Source organism: Oryctolagus cuniculus, chromosome 12, assembly GCF_051225735.1.
Source record: "Oryctolagus cuniculus isolate XC-2025 breed Fujian yellow rabbit chromosome 12, ASM5122573v1, whole genome shotgun sequence".
NCBI lineage: Eukaryota > Metazoa > Chordata > Mammalia > Lagomorpha > Leporidae > Oryctolagus > Oryctolagus cuniculus.
The window spans coordinates 112,656,565-112,677,769 of record NC_142878.1 but is presented as its reverse complement, the minus strand read 5'-3'; the positions used below and the strand labels follow the sequence as shown (position 1 = coordinate 112,677,769).

At 42.8% G+C, this 21,205-nt stretch overlaps 1 protein-coding gene across 6 annotated transcripts in view; it reads left to right on the top strand.

The window, feature by feature from the left end:
• The window catches only part of LOC100346587 (zinc finger protein 717), an 82,914-nt gene that overhangs the window by 47,045 nt on the left and 14,664 nt on the right, over positions 1-21,205 (top strand). For 4 of the 6 annotated variants that reach the window (XR_016217672.1, XR_016217674.1, XR_016217678.1 and 1 more), the window contains 3 exons: positions 2,334-2,461; positions 6,927-7,079; positions 8,367-8,431. The gene's annotated coding sequence lies outside the window, so the exon portion shown is untranslated. The remainder of the gene's footprint in view (positions 1-2,333; positions 2,462-6,926; positions 7,080-8,366; positions 8,432-21,205) is intronic. The other 2 variants (XR_016217676.1, XR_016217673.1) reach the window with 2 other exon arrangements.

Genomic DNA, 21,205 nt, shown 5'->3' with positions numbered 1-21,205 from the left:
CACTGCTTTTGCTGTATCCCATAAGTTTTTTTTTTTTGAAAGGCAGAGTGGACAGTGAGAGAGAGAGAGACAGAGAGAAAGGTCTTCCTTTTTGCCATTGGTTCACCCTCCAATGGCCGCCGTGGCCGGCGCGCTGTGGCCTGTGCATCGCGCTGATCCAAAGCCAGGAGCCAGGTGTTTTTCCTGGTCTCCCATATGGGTGCAGGGCCCAAGTACTTGGGCCATCCTCCACTGCACTCCTGGGCCATAGCAGAGAGCTGGCCTGGAAGAGGGGCAACTGGGACAGAATCCAGCGCCCCAACCGGGACTAGAACCTGTTGTGCCAGCTCCGCAAGGCAGAAGATTAGCCTATTGAGCCATGGCGCCGGCCCCATAAGTTTTGATATGTTGTTTTCTCATCTTCATTTGTTTCAAAGAATTGTCAGTTTGTCTTTTGATTGCTTCTGTGACCTACGGTTCATTCAGGACCATGTTTCTTAGTCTCCATGTGTTTTTATATTTTTTAGAGTTTCTTAAATTGTTAACTTCCAGCTTCATTCCATTATGGTAAGAGAAGGGACATGATATGATTTTAGTTTTTTTGAATTTGTTGAAACTTGCTTTATGGCTTAGCATATAGTCTGGTTTAGAGATGGTTTCATGCACTGATGAAAAAAATGTGTGTTCTGCAACTTTAGGGTGGAATGCTATCACAATCCTATCATTTTATGATTTTGAGTAGTTAGTACTTCAGGGTCTTTTTAGTTTTTCCTACATTGAAGTTTTCTTTCCTACATATACATATGAAGAATTGCTGTTGTTGTGGGGTGCACAGATTAATAACACAGCGAGACTTTTGAGATCAAATTAGGAGTCTTTATTAACCAGCTGGCAACTGCCTTTTCACAGAGCAAGTCCAGAGAAGACAGCTCTGAGTTGCAGTTTTGGGGCATTTTTAAAGGCAGAAACCAGATTTTTGGGGCCCAGCCATTCTCAAGCAAGCAAGCAAGCAAGCAGAAGTACAGAAGCCAGACATATTCCAGTTCAAGCCAGATGAGCATACCAATATCTATAACTTGTTTCTATCAAAGGAGCAGGCCCTGCTCTGAAGCAACCAAGCAAGATAACCTATAACCACCAGGGCATGCTATGTCCTGTGGGAATATTTTAAACTTCAAGCCATGCTATCACACTGTCTCTACTGAGTGTGTGTGTACAATTTACCACTATATTTCTTTTCTTTAATTAATTAATTTATTATTTGAAAGGCAGAGTTACGAAGAGGCAGAGGCAGAAAGATAGATAGATAGAGAGAGAGAGAGAGAGAGAGAGAGGTGTCTTTCATCTGCTGGCGCACTCCCAAATGGCTGCAATGGCTGGAGCTGGGCTGATCTGAAGCCAGGAGCAAGGAGCTTCTTCCAGGTCTCCCACACAGGTGCAGGGGCCCAAGCACTTGAGCCATCTTCTACTGCTTTCCCAGGCCATAAAAGAGAGCTTCTAAAAGTGGAGCAGCCCAGTTTGAACCAGTGCCCCTATGGGATGCCAGCATTGCAGGTGGCAGTTTTACCCACTATGCCTCAGTACAGACCGCACCACTATATTTTTATCAGTACCTTTTAAATAAGTACATATTTGTTTTGGGGGGAGAGTATTCTCCCAAAATACAGTTTTCTGGTCTAAGGAAGTATCCTGTGATATAAGTATAAGTAACAAGAACCAAATCCATAAATGGGCATTAGAGGGGTAGGAACAGCAAAAGAATAGACAAGAATATGAGAAAGATACTTTTTTGCTCAAAAGTAGAATTCAGACTATTTCTTGAATATTGTGTATTCTTGAAGGTAGTATGACTGCCTTTTTAAAATTTTTTATTTATTTTATAAGCGAGAGGTGGAGAGGCCAAGAAAGAGAGAGAAAGATAATCTTCCATCCATTTATTCACCCCCCAAATGGGTGCAATGGTCTGGGCTGGACCAGGCCAAAGCCAGGAGCCATGAACTTCATCTAGGTCTCCAACAGAGTGCAAGGGTCCAAGTACTTGGGTTATCCTCTGCTGGTTTCCCAGGGACATTAGCAGGAAGCTGGATCAGAATTAGAGAAGTTGGGACTTGAACTGATGCCCATAGGGGAAGCTGGCATGGCAGAAGCAGCTTAACCTGCTGCACCATAATTCCGGCCCCTATGACTGCTGATCTAAGGAAATTAGAGCAGCATCAGAGAAATGGAATTTGGGATATAGCTGGGAGGGGATTGAGGTGCTCTGCATTCCTGCTTCCGCCTCCCTCCTTCCAGTGGAAAACCTTTCTGATAACAGGTCCCATGTTAACTTGCTTTTTCTTTTCTCTATGATCCAGCAGATAGGAACTAATATAATTGATTAAAGCAGCAGGAAATGGAGAATTGCAAAATTGTCCTTAATCCTTGAAGACTCTGGAGCCAATCCAGACAAAATTTACATGGAATGCATATCTACATGTTACAGGTAATGTAAGCCTGTCTGAAGGGGTTTGAGTGAGCCCTTTGCATAAACATAAGATTTGTGAATTATGGTTATTAACTGTTATTTTAAAGTCTTTACATATCCCTACAGTGTAAGACCTTTCAAACTAGACCCCAAGGTTGGGAGATAACATGCAACACTGCCCCATGATCTGGTTGCACAGGCTGTAGGAAAACCACAGCTTAGTTACTGGACCCACTTCTGTTTATCATGATTTACATATTCCTTATCATATTCAGTCTTTGAAAGAGCCCTGCAAAAGAAGTATGAAAATGTTGATAGTGGTAAAACTAGTCTTCAAACAGTACTTTATACTTTGTGTGTTTGTGTGGGTGCAAACTGTTGAAATCTTTACTTTGTATAGAGTAGATCTTCTGCATATAAAGATAATTAAAAATGAATCTTAATGAAGAATGGGATGGGAGAAGGAGTAGGAGGTGGGATGGTTTGTGGGTGGGAGGGCAGGTATGGGGGGAAGAACTGCTATGATCTGAAAAAAAAAAAAAGAAATTCTCAACTCCCAACTTGACTCTCACTGGAATTAAACATGACAATAGGTCTGATCTGATTTCATCATCATTTAAAAAAAATCATCTATTATTTTTCACTTTATGTTTCTGTGTGGGAGCAAACTGTTGAAATCCTTACTTAATGTATACTAAGCTGATCTTCTGTATATTAAGATAATCGAAAATGAATCTTGATGTGAATGGAAGGGGAGAGGGAGTGGGAAAGGGGAGGGTAGTGGGTGGGAGGGACGGTATGTGGGGGAAGCCATTGTAATCCATAAATCGTACTTTGGAAATTTATATTCATTAAATAAAAGTTAAAAAAATAAAAGTTGTCATATGAAATTTATATTTATTAAATAAAATCTTTCTATAAAAAAACAAAATATTGATAGGCCTTCTGTAACTTGGTCTAGTCTCATGAAAAGTCATGGAGTTGGGATGTGAATAACAGCTTTCTATCTTTGAGGACACCTATAAGTTACAGTTTGTAATGCAGAGAGGAGGCAGCAGGACTAGTATGACCCATGGAGAAGCAGGTAGTGTCCACCCTTTTTGTCACTTTTTAGTCAGCTTTGTCTGTGTGCTTGGGAGCCTCATGTCTGCTCCACCTGCTCCAGACCTCATTGTTTCCCTCTGTTGAGGTGAGGTTCTTGGTCTAGATTTAGGTTCTTGGTTCTAGGTCGAGGTTCTTACAAGACCTTCTGTAATTATAGCAGTTAATCTTTCCCTAATAATTCTTCAAAAGTTGGAGGCAAAATAAATCACTTCCTAGAATTTCTCAGCTGATGGAAGAGAGAATGTCCTTTCCTCACCTAAAGGAAGAGTGGACACCTTTATCTCATTTGTCTATAGAGTGAAAGAAAAGTCCCTACATAGTGATAGGCTGAAGGTCACATCTTCATGTGAAGGAGTGGTGAATGTTCTGTCCTCAGCTGAAGGAAGAAATGATGCCAAGTACTCACCTGATGTAAGTGTGGATGCCGCTTCAACTCATGCTGGTAGGGCTAAAGCCCTGTCCTCACATGGAAGGGCAAATGTCCTATTCTGTGCTGCTACAAAAGTAATTATTGTTCACACCTATGGGAATGTGAATACCATCTCTTTAACTAACTAAAGAATAAGTATGTGTTCCCCTTAGACATAGGGCACACACCATGGTCTCACCTTACAGAATTTTGCATGCCCTCTCCTCACGAAGGGATGTGTGAACGTCCTATTCCCTGTTGACTGAAGGATTATCACCCAGTACTCACATGATGAAAAGCTGAATGCCTTCTCTTCATCTGATGGAAGGGTGAATGCCATGTACTAATGTGGGAGGAAGGTGAATACCATGTCCTCATATGAAGATAAGGCGAATATGCCATCTTCATGTGATGGAAGTGTTAATGTGTAGTCCTCAGCTGTTGATAGGGTGAATTCCTTATCTTTTTCTGATGGAAGGTTGAGTACCTGTGCTTATTTGATCTAAGGTGAGGGACATATTGTCATGTTAGTGGCAAATACGGGGTCCTTACATGATAATGGATGAAGGCCTTGTCATCAGTGATGGAAGGGTGGATGCCCTCTTCTCAGGCATGGAAAAACAAACCTTGTATCCTCAAATGCTACAAGTTTTGATGCTGTGTACTCACCAAATGTGAAGGTAAATGACCTCTCTGGAATCTGAAGGAAATGTGAATATCCTGTCCTCATGTGATGCAAGTGTGAATGCAGTTTCCTGACCTGATGGAGGGTGATCTCCATATACTTACTTGTTGAAGGGGTAATCTATACTCCTCACCTGAGAAAAGGGTGAACACTCTAATCTCATGTTTCAATAGGGTGAAAAACACATTCTCTCATGATAGGTAATAGGGTGAAGGTTGTGTCTTCATATTAAAAAATGGTGAATGCCTGTCTTCAACTGAGTGAGGGGATTATGCTATGTCCATATATGATAGACTTTGAATGCCATTTCTTCTCATGATGGTATAATTGATATAGTTTGTTTACATGCTGGAAGGTGAATGCCCTGTCTTCATTTGGTGGAATAGTCAATGCTTTTTTCAAATCCTGAGGGAAAAGAAAATACAGTGTTCTCACCTGAGGGAATTGTAAATGTTATTATAGTATCTACTGATGTAAGAGTAATCACTGTACTCACCACTGAATGGTGAACACCTTTTCCTCACCACATGGAAGAGTGAATTCTGTGACTTTATCAGACAGAAGGGCAAACAGTATGTTCTCACCTTACAGAAATTTGAATGCCTTCTTTTCTGAGGGAAGTAAGAACACCATGTCTGAAGAATTATCATCACGCAGTACTCATTTGATGGAATATTGAACACCTTCTCTTCACCAGACAGACGGGTGTAGGCCATTTCCTAATGTGAGCATAAGGTGGGTGCCATGTCCTTACATGAAGACATGGTGAAGGTCTTCATGTGATGAATGAGTGAATGTGAAGTCCTCAACAAATGTTAGGATAAATGTCTTGTCCTTGCCTGGTGGTAAGTTATACATCCTCTGCTCATCTGAATGGAAGGGTGGAGGAAGTGCCACATGAGTGTCAGATGAATTCTGGATCTTCCTCTGATGATATGGTCAAGGATACTTTGTCACATGATGGAATGGTGCATTTTCCATATTCTGATGGAGAGGTGAGTCCTCTCTTTCTCTTTCTCCCTACTTCTTAAACAAGTTAAAGTCAATATGACTGAATTATTCATAATATTGGTAAGTTTTTTTAACTTTTATTTAGTAAATATAGATTTCCAAAGTACAGTTTATGGATTACAATGGCTTTTCCCCACATACCTTCCCTCCCACCCGCAACCCTCCCATCTCCCACTCCCTCTCCCATTCAATTCACATCAAGATTCATTTTCAATTATCTTTATGTACAGAAGATCGACTTAGTATATATTAAGTAAAGTTTCATCAGTTTGCACCCACACAGAACATGAAGTGTAAAATACTGTTTCAGTACTAGTTATAGCATTAACTCACACTGGACAACGCATTAAGGACAGAGATCCCACAGAAGGAGTAAGTACACAGTGACTCCTGTTGTTGACTTAACAATTTGACACTCTTGTTTATGGCGTCAGTAATCTGCCTAGGCTTTAGTCATGAGTTTCCAAGGCTATGGAGGCCTTTTGAGTTCACCGACTCCAATCTTATTTAGACAAGGTCATAGTCAAAGTGGAAGTTCTCTCCTCCCTTCAGAGAAAGGTACCTCCTTCTTTGATGGCCTGTTCTTTCTACTGGGATCTTACTTGCAGAGACCTTTCATTTCGATTTTTTTTTTTTTGCCAGAGTGTCTTGGTTTTCCGTGCCTAAAATACTCTCATGGGCTCTTCAGCCAGATCCGAGTGCCTTAAGGGCTGATTCTGAGGCCAGAGTGCTGTTTAGGACATCTGCCATTCTACGAGTCTGCTGTGTATCCCACTTCCCATGATGGATCGTTCTCTCCCTTTTTTATTCTATCAGTTAGTATTTGCAGCCACTAGTCTTGTTTGTGTGATCCCTTTGACTCTTAGACCTATCAGTGTGTTCAATTGTGAATTGAAATTGATCACTTGGACTAGTGAGATGGCATTGGTACATGCAATCTTGATGGGATTATGTTGGAATCCCCTGGCACATTTCTAACTCCACCATTTGGGGCAAGTCCGATTGAGCATGTCCCAAATTGTACATCTCTTCCCTCGAAATTAATTCTTAACTTGGTATTTCTTTTGTAATGGGTATACTGAGATGAGTTTCAATAAAGAAATGGAATTATATATTGTCAACCATATTGGCAGTACCCATACCTCAGTTTTCTGGAAGATAAAGATGAAGTTTGTGTCTCAAATAAGAAAATTTCTCTGTGCAAAGATGTTCATTATAAGTGGGTAAATGAAAAATATATGTTTGTCTCACAACTGTTTTCTCTATTTCTAAAGATAACTGAACTGCTTAATGATGTAGAAAGGCTGAAGCAGGCACTCCATGGCCTTTCCCAACTCACCCACATGAGCGGGAGCCCCACCAAGAGGCAGAGCCAGCTCATTGACAGTCTACAGCACCAGGTGAAATCCCTGCAGCGGCAACTGGCTGTGAGTAAGCAGAGGGGTGGGGCTGCACTAGGGAGGTTCCTGTTAACTGGGATGTGCAAGGCTGCCTTAGAGACGGATCTGATGAGTAGCGTGTCCATATCCACACATGCGATCATTTTTGCAAAAGTACCTATACCGCTAGTGTGATAATAGTTGTTGGGTGCCCACTGTATTCCAGGCAGTACTTTAAGCATTTTACATGCATTGTCTCCAAACTATGTCTTCCTCAGAATTATACGATGCATTTTCTATTCTGTTTCATTCATAAGTTAACATAGATTAAAAGTCTTGATGCTTGGGGTCATATGGCTAGAATTAAACCTGAGCCTGGCTGGCTCCAGTCCTGCATCTTTCCTGCTACAGGATCCTCTCTAAAATACTAGCCTTCTAGAGTTTTTCTGAACTTTCATCATATGAAGAAAGATGTGCTTGTAGTCTTAGATTTTATATCCTTATATATTGAAAGAAAGCACCTGGGTTTTGAAGTAAGAGAGCTGTGGGACTGGAATTGTGGTACAGCAGATTAAGCTGCTGCCTGAAATGCAGTATCCCACACAAGTGCTAGTTCAAGTCCCGTCTGCTCCACTTCCAAACCTGCTCCATGCTACTGCACCTAGAAAAGCGACAGAAGATGGCCCAAGCCCTTGGGTCCCTGCCACTCATGTGAGAGACCCAGTTGGATGGAATTCCAGGCCCCTGACTTTGGCCTGGCTCAGCCCCCAGTGTTCCAGGCATTTGGGGAGTGAACCAGCAACAGAAGATTGCTCTGTCTCTCTCTCTCTATCTCTCTGTAACTCTGCCTTTCAAATTAATAAATAAATTTAAAAAAAAATAAAGTTGTGTGTAAGGTCTGCCAAATAAAAGTGAATGGAATATTCTTTTTAATTCTTGGCATGCTCATCTACAAACTAGAACAATAAGAACTGATTATTTCCTGGTTTACTTTTTTAATTGAATGAGCCAACAGACATAGAAATGTTAATAGTATGAAGGAATTGGTTTTGTATGGTTTTTGATTAGAAGAAGCTTATTTTTAAGTGTTCATTTTTACTTGTGTTGGCCTACAGATTAATTATAGGAAAGTGCTGATTTATGTCTTATAAAAAGGATGTTTTGGTCCCTTAAAGGATTGGAACTATTTTTGCATTATTATTATGTTCCTGACTCCGTGCTAAGCCCTGTGAGGGTGAGAGTGTCCTATTCCTGTCAGCATAGAGTTCCAGGTATGGAGAGAGGCCTCTGTTTGGACACACGAATGCTGATTTTCTAATCTGGCCACATTTCTAGGATGCTGAGAGACAGCACCAGAAGTAATTGCAGTTTATAGGACACACCTTCTTAGTGCTGCACAGGTAAGGAATTATTTCACCTATGGACATGATAATATTTAGATTAAATGTGGTTTTATTTTATGTAAATTCATGTGAAAGTAATTGATACTTCAAAGTAACTGTGCCATATGCTTTTTAAAAAATGTAAATTTATTTATTTATTTGAAAGTCAGAGTTACACACAGAGAGAAGGAGAGGCAGAGAGACAGAGAAAGAGAGAGAGCGAGATCTTCCACCCACTGGTTCACCCCCCAATTGACAGTATTGGCTGGAGTTGCGCCGATCCGAAGCCAGGAGCCAGGAGCTTCCTCTGGGTCTCCCATGCAGGTGCAGGGGTCCAAGGACTTGGGCCATTTTCTACTGCTTTCCCAGACCATAGCAGGAGGCTGGATTGGAAGTAGAGAAGCTGGGACTTGAATGGGTGCCCATATGGGATGCCAGTACTGCAGGTGGCAGCTTTACCCACTACGCCACAGGGCCAGCCCTGCCATATGCCATATGCTTTTTTAAAAAAATACTGTTTTCTCTTCATTATAGTTTCCTTATTTCTCCCCCAGATTTCCAAATCTATTGGCAATACAGCATTTATAGTGTTTTTTTTTTTTTTTTTGTCTCATTGGCTTGTCACTCAGGGCATAGACAGTTTGTCAGCACATGCTCTGGTGTCCTTGCTGGAGATAATGTGTGGGCTGACACCATGATAGTTTGATAATCATGGCCATAATAATCATAATAATCTGAGTGATATCCCTAACCTTCTCTTCTTCCACACCTTAGACCTCTTGGAGCATGATAGTAATGATCCTCACAATGCTGCCAACCAAGAGGAGCACGGAAAGGACTTCATAAGTATCTTGATAGCATAGGAGTATGTCTTTCAAATACAGAAAATACTGGAAAAGTGCAAAAATGACATGCATACAATTGTAATATTTAAATAAAATAGGTGCTGCCCCTGTGGCGTAGTAGGTTAAGCCTCCTCCAGTGATGCCGGCATCCCATATGGACAATGGTCGTTTGAGTCCTGGTTGCTCCTCATCTCATCCAGCTCCTTGCTGATGGCCTGGGTAGCAGTGGAGGGTGGCCTGGGTGCTTGGGCCTCTGCACCCATGTGGGAGACCTAGAAGAAACTCCTGGCTCCTGGCTTTGGATCAGCCCAGCCTGTGCCATTGTGGCCATTTGGGGAGTGAACCAGGGATGGAAGATCTCTCTCTTTGTTAGTTACTCTGTTAGTTGCTTCCTTTAATGCATTGCTGGCATCCACATTTGAAAGAGTCCTGGAGGATGCGCCCTTCTTGTCTGGTAGCAGAGTAGGGCTGAGCAACTCGGCCTGTTTTCTGTCTCTGGACGAATCCGCTCTGAGGAGGGACAGTTCCTTAGCTCAGGCTGGGGTGGTTTTGGTTTGAAATGCATTTTATTTCAGTTCTGTCCATTTGCTGATAGCTACAACCTCACGTCTTTGAACCTTGCCCTTTTCTCTAGATTTTAACTCAACTGCTTTGAGCTTCCTGGGCTTCTGTGGAACTGCATTCATCATCTCATCCAGTGTGTGTGTGTGTGTGTGTGTGTGTGCTTGCATGTAGATGTCCTTCTCCAAGTCCTTTTTTCTTTTTTTTTAACTTTTATTTAATGAATATAAATTTCCAAAGTACAGCTTATGGATTACAATGGCTTCCCCCCGCTATAACTTCCCTCCCACCCACAACCCCCTCCTTTCCCGCTCCCTCTCCCTTTCCATTCACATCAAGATTCATTTTCAATTCTCATTTTATACAGAAGATCAGTTTAGCATATATTAAGTAAAGATTTCAACAGTTTGCACCCACATAGAAACACAAAGTGAAAAATACTGTTTGAGTACTGGTTATAGCATTAAATCACAATGTACAGCACATTAAGGACAGAGATCCTACATGAGGAGTAAGTGCACAGTGACTCCTGTTGTTGACTTAACAAATTGACACTCTTGTTTATGGCATCAGTAATTACCCTAGGCTCTTGTCATGAGTTGCCAAGGCTATGGAAGCCTTTCGAGTTTACCGACTCCAATCATATTTAGACAAGGTCATAGTCAGAGTGGAAGCTTTCTCCTCCCTTCAGAGAAAGGTACCTCCTTCTTTGATGACCTGTTCTTTCCGCTGGGATCTCACTCACGGAGATCTTTCATTTAGGTCATTTTTTTTTTTTTTTTGCCAGAGTGTCTTGGATTTCCATGCCTGATATACTCTCATGGGCTTTTCAGCCGGATCCGCATGCCTTAAGGGCTGATTCTGAGGCCAGAGTGCTGTTTAGTCTCCAAGTCCTTTTTCCACTGAAAGGGTTCATTGAGTTCAGTCTACTTCACAGGTATTAAACAGTGTGACAGCCACACCTGTGACTTGGTCTTTACCTTGGGTCAGTGTGTGAACTGGACTTCGAAACACTTCTCTACCTGTGAGAGATGGGCATTGCTACAAGTTTCTCTTTTGCCAATACAGGATTTCCAGGCTTTTCTCCTTTCATTTTTATTCTTTCTTGGAAATAGGCCCCTGTTTCTCATTGTATTTTTCTCCTAACAGTATTTTATCAGATCCTGTTAATAAAAAGCACAGCTTTTATTTTGTAGTCTTTTCATGAAGCATCCTAGGTTTTACATGCATTTTTCGAAAACATTTATGTTTTAGTGGTACATGCTTACATTGTGTTCAGACATCCCCTCTCCCCCACACACAGTTCTGACCTGCTGATTCATTTGTCAAATACCCATAATGGAGACTGCACCAGATTTACAGCTGGCAGAAATGAACACAATCTAGGTCTCCCATGTGGGTGGCAGCAGTCACATTCTGTGAGCCATCACTGCTTCCTCCCAGGTCCTTTTTAATAGTAAGCTGGAGTCAGGAGCTGGAGCCGGGAGATGTACCTGGGTACTCCGATGTGGAATGTGAATTATCTAGCTGGTAGACTAAACTTCTGTTGCTGCACATGTTTTATTTGCCACTTTGTTATTTGATTTATCAGTTTTCCAGTCTCTAGCAAGTTTCTGTGCTGCTACTGGCTCCAAAGCCTACATCACACTGGTGGTGGTGTTACTGCTGGTGAAGCTAGCAACCCACTCTGGTACAAATTTATTCAGTTTCCAGCTTTTTGTCTTAATTATTCCAAATATCAATGGCTTCTTAAGATAAAAATCCCTAACTTTGCCCTGTAGACTGTGGTTCTATTGCTATTCTGCCCCATCCCACCCATCTGCACCAGACACTTCTCATTTAGAATCCATGGAGAAAGTAACAGCTTTCCATGTAGTATGCTAGCTCTTGACAGTGTATTGGAGTAAGTAATATGGCCCAGATTTGGAGTGTTGCTTCAAGCTTTTGCTTTGATCTTTGTACACCACAGCTGTTCACATTGTGCTGGCTGGACATCTCACTGAGATCTCCATTCTTTATAAACATGTACAATTCACTTGTCCACACATGGATGTGTTAGGAAAGCAGTGGGTGAATAACACCAAATAACAGTATCATCGAACACAAGTGTTTGATAGTTCTGGATGGTGAGTGAAAAATCAGAATATAAGCCTTTCTATATTTAAGGGTTATTGTCTTAATATAGTATATCATGTTCTTGAGAGATATAGAATTCATAGGGTAAATGAGTACACATAGAAGTATTTATTTTTTAGGGATTGGTTTACGTGTTTGTGAAGGATAGCAAGTGTGAGATCTGTGGACCAGCTAGGAACTGAGGCAGGATTTGTGTTCTACAGGCTTGAGGCAGAACTGCTTCTTCTCTGCAAGTCCTGTGTTTGCTCTTAAGACTTCCAGTGATGGAATTAATTCTATCTACATTATAAAGGGTAATCTACTTCAGGTCTGTCGCTCCCCGTCTTCGTGGAGGAACGACACAGGACCCTGCGCTGTTCTTTTGTCTGCTCGGCCCTCCCCGGGTTTGATGCTGGTTCTTCCCGGGTTGGCTACCGACCCTTCCACCTCCGTGGAAGGGCGGTTCCCCCTGCCACCTTCCCCACTTCCGCGGGGGAGCAGCACACCGCCGGCCGGCTCTCTCAGGGGCTTCACAGGTGTTCCTTCAGATAGATGTTCTTGGTGCATGTTGTCTCTCTCCTCCTTTATAGTCCTCTTCCGCCAATCCCAACTCTGCTACCCACACGCCAAGTACGCTGCTCTGCTCCAATCAGGAGCAGGTCCTACAGTTTATTGGTTGAACTGGAGGCAGCTGTGTAGAAGCTGTTTCTCCCTTCTCAGCGCCATATTGTGGGAGAGCAGATGCATAGAATAAGTCTTAATTCCAGTAACTTAGTCTAGTCCGAGTTGCTCCCAGCTGCTCCCCACAAGGTCACTTGATGTTAAATTTTCATGACATCTATAAAATACCTTATCAGCAACATGTAGGCTCATGTTTAATCAACAGCTGTGAAACATAGGCAAGTTTAAGTTCACATGCAAAATTTCACCATGTCATATACCTAGTGGTATTTGACAGTGTAATATGAATATAGACTTTCTAGTAGATCTTGGGGTAACTCAACATATAGATTATCTTTATCAAAGCTAATAAACTAGGTAATTTTGGCCCAAGATCATTGAGAGCCTAAAATGGTTGGCAGACTATAGCCCAATACACATTTTAATATTAAAAATATTATAACACGATGATACTCATTCATTATGCATGGCCTATGGCAGTTTTCATTCCATAGTCGCAGAGTTGAGGATTTTGGGACCACACGGCATGCAAGGCTTACAGTGCTTGGGATCTAGTCTTCTACAGAAAATGTTTGCCAACCCTTAAAGGGTGTTGACAGAATAGGTGCCTATGATTCTCGCTGTGTTATTGACCATTTGTAATTTACTCATTAGACCTTAAAGTACCATTGCTTCATTGTTTTAAAGAACAGATTTTGTTATGTTAATAAATAATAATTTGTTACATTTGGCCTAGTAATTAAAATGACTGTTGGAATACCCGTGTCCTATATCAAAGTGCTTATGCTCAGTGCATGCTTCTGGGTCCTGACTCCAGCTTCCTGCCACTTCAGTCCCTGAGAGGAAATACTGTTAGTTCCAGTGATTAAGTTCATGCCACTGACATGGGATACTCTGAGTTACTGGCTCCTGACACCACTTGGTCTGTCCCTGGCTGTTACATCCCTGGGGAAGTGAACTGGCAGGTGACAGCTCACTCTTTCTCTTTCTGACTTATCAAATAGATAAATCAATAAATAAAATGTGTTGCCTTCTCCTTCCATTTTCCCACATCTTCTAAAGTTGCTCTTCTATTGTATCTATAATAGAGTTTAATTAGTATATAAGAGGTATATGTTTCCAAATCAAAGAGGAAATTGCAGCTCTAGATCTTAGAGATGAGATTCTGGATTCAGACAATCCAAGGTTTAAATTCAGTGGCTTAAAACAAGAACTGATTTCCTCTCTGGTGACTAAGGTTAGCATCTTTTATTTTCACTTTTTAAAATTTATATAAAGAAAAAAATTACAACTTCTTGATATTTACAGTTATAAGAGTATAAAGATACTTCCCACCCTTCCCTCACTCCTCTTCTTCTTTCTTTTAACTTTTACAATGACATATTTCAATTTTTATTTATAATCACAAACTTAACCCTCCACTAAAGAATTCAGTTAGTGGTCAGTAGAAAAACCACAGTTCCTCAAGAGAATAGAGAATGACTATAAACAATCAAACCTCAAAAAGTCAATTTCACTGATATATATTAAGTTTTCTGTAAACAGTATACACCTTACCACAAATCAGGGAAAACATAAATTAAACTTGGTAATTTCACTAAGAAAACCACTGAATAAATGGGTCATTTCTGCTGAGATTTCCAAAATTGCACTATGCGCCATTACAATAATCTGAGAATCCTGAACCAAACTTTTATTCTGATTTCCTATAATAAGGAAAAGAAGCAACATGATAGCTCCACACAGGAAAGAATAAGCTGTCATACTCAATGTGGAAATAGCAGTAGCAGTCAAAATCAGATTCAATCTCCATTCTTTCAGTAGACATGAACAGTTAGCATAGGTGACATCTGGCTTCTCCAATGACTCCATTTAGTGTTATCCAGCAGGAGTTCTGGCTCACAGCCTGACATCACCTGTGGAGCTGGTGGAACATGGATCTGATCTGAACACTCACAGTCAGTGTAGATTTTCCTGGAAAGGGAACACACGGGTATTTTGTCTTCCACTGGAAATAAAATGTTTTCTGTAGAGTATTGTTTTGGACAACTTTATAAATGATTGTGGATTAGATGATTATGTATCCATTGACTATCTTTGGAGAATTTGAAATAGAAAACAGTGGAATCCTTGGGGCTGTGGCGTAGCGGTTAAAACCACTGCCTGTAGTGCCAGGATCCCATATGGGTACTGGTTTGAGTCCTGGCTGCTCCACTTCCAGTCCAGCTTGCCAGTAGTGCGCCTAGGAAGCAGTGAAATATCGTGCAAGTCCCTGGGTCCCTGCCACTCATGTGGGAGACCTGGAAGAAACTCCTGGCCCTGTCTTCATATCAGCCCAGCTTTGGCTGCTGCAGCCATTTGGGTGAATGTACTAGTGGATAGAAGATTCTCTCTCTCTCTCTCTCCCTCTCTCCCTCTCTTTCTCTCTCCCTCTCTCCCTCTCTCCCTCTCTCCCTCCTCCCTCCCCTCCCCCTCTCCCTCCTCCCTCCCCTCCCCCAACTGCCTTTCAAATAAGTATATATTAAAAGAAAAGGAAGGGCTGGTGCCGTGGCACAGTGGGTTAAAACCCCCACCTGCAGCAATGGCATCCAATTTGGGCACCAGTTTGAGTCCCAGCTGCTCCACTTCTGATCCAGCTCCCTGATAATTTGTTTGAAAAAGCAGAAGATGGCCCAAGTCCTTTTGTCCTTGCACCCACATGGGAGACCTGGAAGAAGCTCATGGCTCTTGGCTTCAGGTCAGTTCAGTTATGGTTGTTGCAGCCATTTGAAGAGTAAACCATGGGTGGAATACCTCTCTCTCTGTGTTTCTACCTCTCTCTGTCTCTGTCTTTCAAATAAATAAAATAAATCTTTAAAAAAAAAGAAAATGAAAATGAAAGCAATGGGTTCTGAAGTACAGATCATATTTGCTATCAAAAGTACACTCATATTTGCTATCAAAGGCAGCAGTGGCATTTATAATTGCGAAGTTAATAAACAATAGAAAATAGGGAATGAGTGATGCTGGCCTCTCTGCCGTTCTGTGTTGGGGAAGACAAGAGATCTGAGCTATGGCCAAGAGACAAGGAGAATTATTAAGAGATTGTAAGGCCTCTGACAGAGTCCCTGAATTCTTATTCTTTTTACTTTTTTTCTTATCATTCATAATTTATCAGAAAAGTTCATACTGAGAGGCAGAGTGTTAGGGTCCAAGGTGTTGGAACCATAAGACATTGCAGGTTAACAGGTTGATAAATAGTGCTAAGATTGCATGCTGCTATGCCTTCTTGTCTGTGCCTTCATGGCAGCAGGGCAGGTCGCAATGACACATACATTTCTGCTGGTCAGCAGACCCAGCAGGACTGATATATTTCTGCTGGGTAAGTCCTTGGCTGATGGCCCCTATTGTGCAACCCTGTATAAAAGGAACCGGCCCTGTGGGCTGCTGCTGCTGTGGTATGGTCACCCATGCTGCGGCTGTTGCTGCTGCCTGAATCAAGGATGACCCATCTGCCTGCAGCTCTGCACGTCTTCTGTCAGTTCCAGCCCTGCTTGCCTCAGGATCCCTGGCATCAGTGCACAGGCCTGACACAAAGATACTAAAATCAAATCACATTTTTATGCTAAGAGGTTCTTAAATTCTACTGAGACAGTAACCATTAGCTATCCCTGTGTTGTTCTAAACTTCCAGGTGAATTCAGCTTAGCCGTCCTTATAGCCTGCTTCTTACATAAGCCTTTTCTCTTGACTCTACTGTATTTTACACAGCTTAACATTTTTCTGTTGTTCTCACTGCGTTGGCTTATTGCTCCTTGACAAATGTTCCAGATTTGTGTGTGTTGTTTGTATGTGTTGTGCGTTTTACTTCCTTTCCCCTAACAAAGACCCAGAAAGGAGCTTACACACTTGCTTCTTCCCTCCCTGAGGTCTTCATGTCCTGCAGGTCCCTTGTTTCCAGATAGAAAAGGAAGAGCTTCCTATTACTTTTTGATATTCCTGATGACGAGCTGTATTAGTATCAGTGCCCGGGTACACATCTGTCCAACCTTAGATGGCAGTGGCCACAGTTTCCTCTGACGTCTGCTTCACTGTGGCTGAAGAAACTACTTCTTGTTGCCTGCATATTGTCCTCCTTGCTGGATTTTGCAGCCTTGTGATAGTCTTCTTGATAGAAGTACTGTGGCTGTGTGCACTTGGCAGAGAAACAAGAACTTAGGCCTTAAACCTGGCCCCTAAGTTTATTGTGAAGGAAACAGATGAGTAAGGACATGTTTTCCCCTTAGAAGAGACTGTGCACAAAATACAAAGTGGAATACAGGACAGGCATTTCAGCTGCCCTTCCATTGCATGATACCCTGGGAGAAACTGGACCTGAGACTTTGTTGCTGTAAACTCAGCAGTTTCCTGTGATTCAGCCTTGGCTGTTTGAAACAGGACTGTTTAGAGAAGTGTCTGCAGGTCAGTACTAACCTGGTTGTTAGCATGGTTTTGGACTCTGTGCGTGTTGGACTTGAGCTTGAGTGAGTCTCGAATGTACAGATTCTAAAGGAAGAACAAGTTGATGCAGAGATGGCGTGCCGGCTGGACTCCCTGGACAGGGAGACACTGAGCTGAGCATACCTGGGAAGGTAGAGTCATAGATGTGTTTAGGGGTTATCGCTTATGGCTGCCTGCACAAACAGTGAAAATGTGTAAGTTTAGCCAAAAACAGAGCCAGGAGCTTCTGTGTCTCCCACACAGGTGCAGGGGCCCAAGGACTTGGGCCATCTTCTACTGCTTTCCCAGGCCATAGCAGAGAGCTGCATGGGAAGTGGAGCATCCAGGACTTGAATCGGTGCTCACGTGGGATGCTGGCACTGCATGCATTGGCTTTGCCCGCCACACCACAGCACTGCGCCCTGAATTTTTTTGATGGGATCTGTCCTGGAATATTCTAAATTCTAGGAGGAGTTTAGAGAGGTTCTTGCCCTTCTTGTAATTTGGAGCCTCTCATGCTCTGCCAATCAGGAGGATTAACATTTAATCCAAAAATTTACCCACCTTTAATTCAGCTAAGGATGCTGTGTCAGGTGGATTGTAGATTACGTGAAAGGTTATTGAGCATTTAGGGGCCATTCAAGGACAGGGCTACTGGGTTTTCAGGTCTCTGACCTGGGCTATGCAGCACAGGGTATTTCTTTACTCACACAGAGCACAGATGGAGGAAGGCACATGCTTTAAACAGGAAACAAGCTGTGAAAGGTGCAATTGTTCCATATGTGAGCAGCTCCTATAAGAGTGAGTTATGTTATAATAGCTCCATGCATCATCAAGTGGCTTTCTCATAGGCTGCAACAATACAGTGAAGGCCCCTTTAACGTGGTTCCTGTAGGCAGTTTCACCTGGTGAGACCCCATCTCTAATGGTGTCCAGACCCTTAGGGCTGCTGTGCCTTCTTCAGTGGGCTGTAAGGATGGTGCAAACCTAGGCCAAGGATGTTCTCATGTGTGTTCTCTTTGTCACTGACAAGAAGGGACAGTATGAATCACTTGCATATGGGGACAGAGTCTGCATCATCCTTCTTACTGGACTCTTGTAACACACTCACGTTGTGGGCATTAAAGCTTGAAGGGCAAAATCTGAGTATACTTTCCTACTGTTTACACAACACCTGCACCATTCCCACTCCAAAATGGGGTGACAGTATTGGAGGAGAATCAAAGCAGCTCGATTCACAGTATATGGGAGTGCAGTTAATAGAATCCCCTGCAGTGTCAACTCTCAGGGCTTTCTCTTTCTGTCCTTTAATTGCCTCTGACTGAAGTGGTACCTTGTAGGCTGCTTCAGAAACTTCCATCAAGATTTAAATGAAGCAAACTCATTCCAAGTCTTCTTGCTAATTGCTGAGCCAAAATAAAAATGATTGCCATTTCACTTTTCTCCTCTTTGTTGTTGCTATAAATATTGTCTCCCCGAAGTGGTAAGGCCTCACCTGCACAACCAGAAGGTGCTATTTGTCTCGGTAGACCAACCAGGGCCACCAGTACAGGTCCTACAGATTAACCTGTGCCTGCCTCAGGAAATACAAGTTACTCTCTCGCGTTTTGAGGCTTTTATAAAAACCATTATTCCACTTGGCCTTCCTTAAGCATTTTGGCTGCTTTAAAACCATCTTTATTCTACCCACAAATTGACTCTATAAAAATATTCCCCTAGTTCCTGTTAATCTAATTCTAAATGTGTCTGTTAGAGTGTTTGAGAGGATTTGTAATCTGATTATCCTAAATACTACTAAGGGTCACTATTTTTTGGTGTACCATAGCCAATGTTGTTAGAATGTCCATGGCCACTTAGCAACAACAGAGCCAAAAATACAACCCAGCCCCTGGGAGAACCTGAATGGGGACCTTTCCAAATCTGGTCACTCACAGCCTGCCATGTGGCTGGAACCTCGGGAAGAACACTTCAGTCAGCTCAGACTTTCCTTCCAGCCCCTTCTGGGCAGTCTTGTCCTCCTCTTTGTTCCCATGGTAGATAGCAGTTGGAGACCAGAAGAATTCCTGGGAGATGTAAGTGTGATTTAATGATGTCCCACTAGAGTCAAACTGATATGGGATAAGGTAGCTAGCTAAGCTGGAGGTCCCAGTCCATAATCCCCTGCACATGTAATTCTACCCTACTTGTCAATCAAAGCATCCCCTTTCCCAGATGCCTTGTTTTCATCTGGGACCTGGGGGAAAGTTGCCATGGAAATATTTCCACGTGGCATTTTATGGAGGTGTCTTCAAACTCCCAGAGGACTGCACTAATAACAGGAGGGGCTGGAAGGTGCTCCTCCCCCTTTGTCAGAGATGGAGACTGAAGGAGGGGCTGGGCTGCCATCTCTCTGTTACCCCAATACCCCTTCTCTGTCTCTGGTCCACTCCACTCCTCAACTGTTCCCACACTGTGTGTGTGTCTTCTCATCTTTTACATAAACTTCCTGCTTTGTGCACTGTACTCAGAGAGCTTCTCTGGGACCTAGAATCATTAGGCCCCACCTCTCCCTCTTCAAAGCTATGCCTTCAGTTTACAGGCCAGCTTCCCAGCAGATGTGAACATGCGTATTGGTTGTTCTTGTGTGACCTTGTTACAAACAGCATTGTCAGTGGCTGGTGGGTTCCTAATAGTGAAGAGGAGAAGGGCAGTGGTAAACACAGAGTTGGGAAAACCTGCAGTGGCTGGGAACCCAGAAAACATGCTCCTGAGCACTGTGGCATCCTGCTGCCTCTTGGAGCTGCCTTATCCTGACTGAGCTGCCACGGAGCAGGGCAAGGAAAAGACAAATGTGGGCCTGAGCCTGGCCCCCAGGGAGAAGAGCAGTTGTTCCTGGTTCTGACACTGGCAACTGTTGCCCAGGGTCCCTAAAACAGCACTGGCTTCTTAGAGTGAAGAGTGCATCCCTGGGCACACACCTTGGGACAGATGGGCGTGACCTCTGGTGCTGCTTCCATTACCTGGGGGAAGAAGGCTGTTTCCATAACTTTATTTTAGGGGATTCTGTGCTCTGTGAGGTGACTGGAGCAGAGGAGCTGCCGTGGTCCACATTGTAGGTCCAGAGGGACTGTGAGGAAAGTCCATGCTGTCCTCTCACTGTGTTCCTGGTCCACAGATGTTCGCTGTGCACTTCTACTTCTTCTTTTTAAAGATTCATTTGTTTATTTGAAAGGCAGATTTACAGAGAGGCAGAGGCCTTGCAGAGGCCTTTTTCTGTCTCTCTGCCTCTCAAATCAAATTTAAAATAATTCAATAAGTGAGATCTAAAAATTATGTGTCACATCATCCATTTATATGAATTATATATTCATAAACTTTTTTAAAAGATTATTTATTTGAAAGAGTTTCAGAGACACAGTGGCAGAAAGAAAGAGAGAGAGACAGAGAGAGAGAGACAAAGAGAGAGAGGTCTTTCATGTGCTGGCTAATTCCCCAAAAGGCCACAGTGATCAGAGCTGAGCCAATAGGAAGCCAGGAGCCAAGTGCTTCTTCCATGTCTCCCACTTGGGTGCAGATACTCATGCACTTGGGCCTTCATCTACTATTTTCCTAGGCCATAGCAGAGAGCTGGATTGGAAGTGGAGCATCCCCTGGCACCCATTGAGATACTGGCATTTCAGGTGACACCTTTACCTGGTACATCATAGCATCAGTCCATTTGCCATGCATTTCTGAAATATCTGTCTCCGGTGCCATTGCCTGCCTTTCTGCTTTTTTTTTTTTCATGACCTGTATCTTTCCTCTTGTGACCCAGATGTGCTTGACCAAGTGTCTCTGCTTGGTCACCTTGAGACATGTTCCTGAACAATCATTTAGCCCATCTCTGCTCTTTCTTCTAAAATCCAGCTTTAGCAAAGAACCTGCCAACCTTGGCAGCTGACCAGCTTGATCAGCCTCCAGCAGTGCCCAGCAGAGGTCTGGTCCCCCTAGTCTGTGTTCAGCAGCATCCTATTAGGATGGTTTTGCCATAATTGCCCTGGACCCTAATGTTTCTTCCTAAATTTATTTCATCCACTGAGCCATAAATCCTCGCTTGATCATGTTCAGAGTTGAGCCTGTCTCTCCTCAACACTGCAAGAGTCTATTACAGTGTT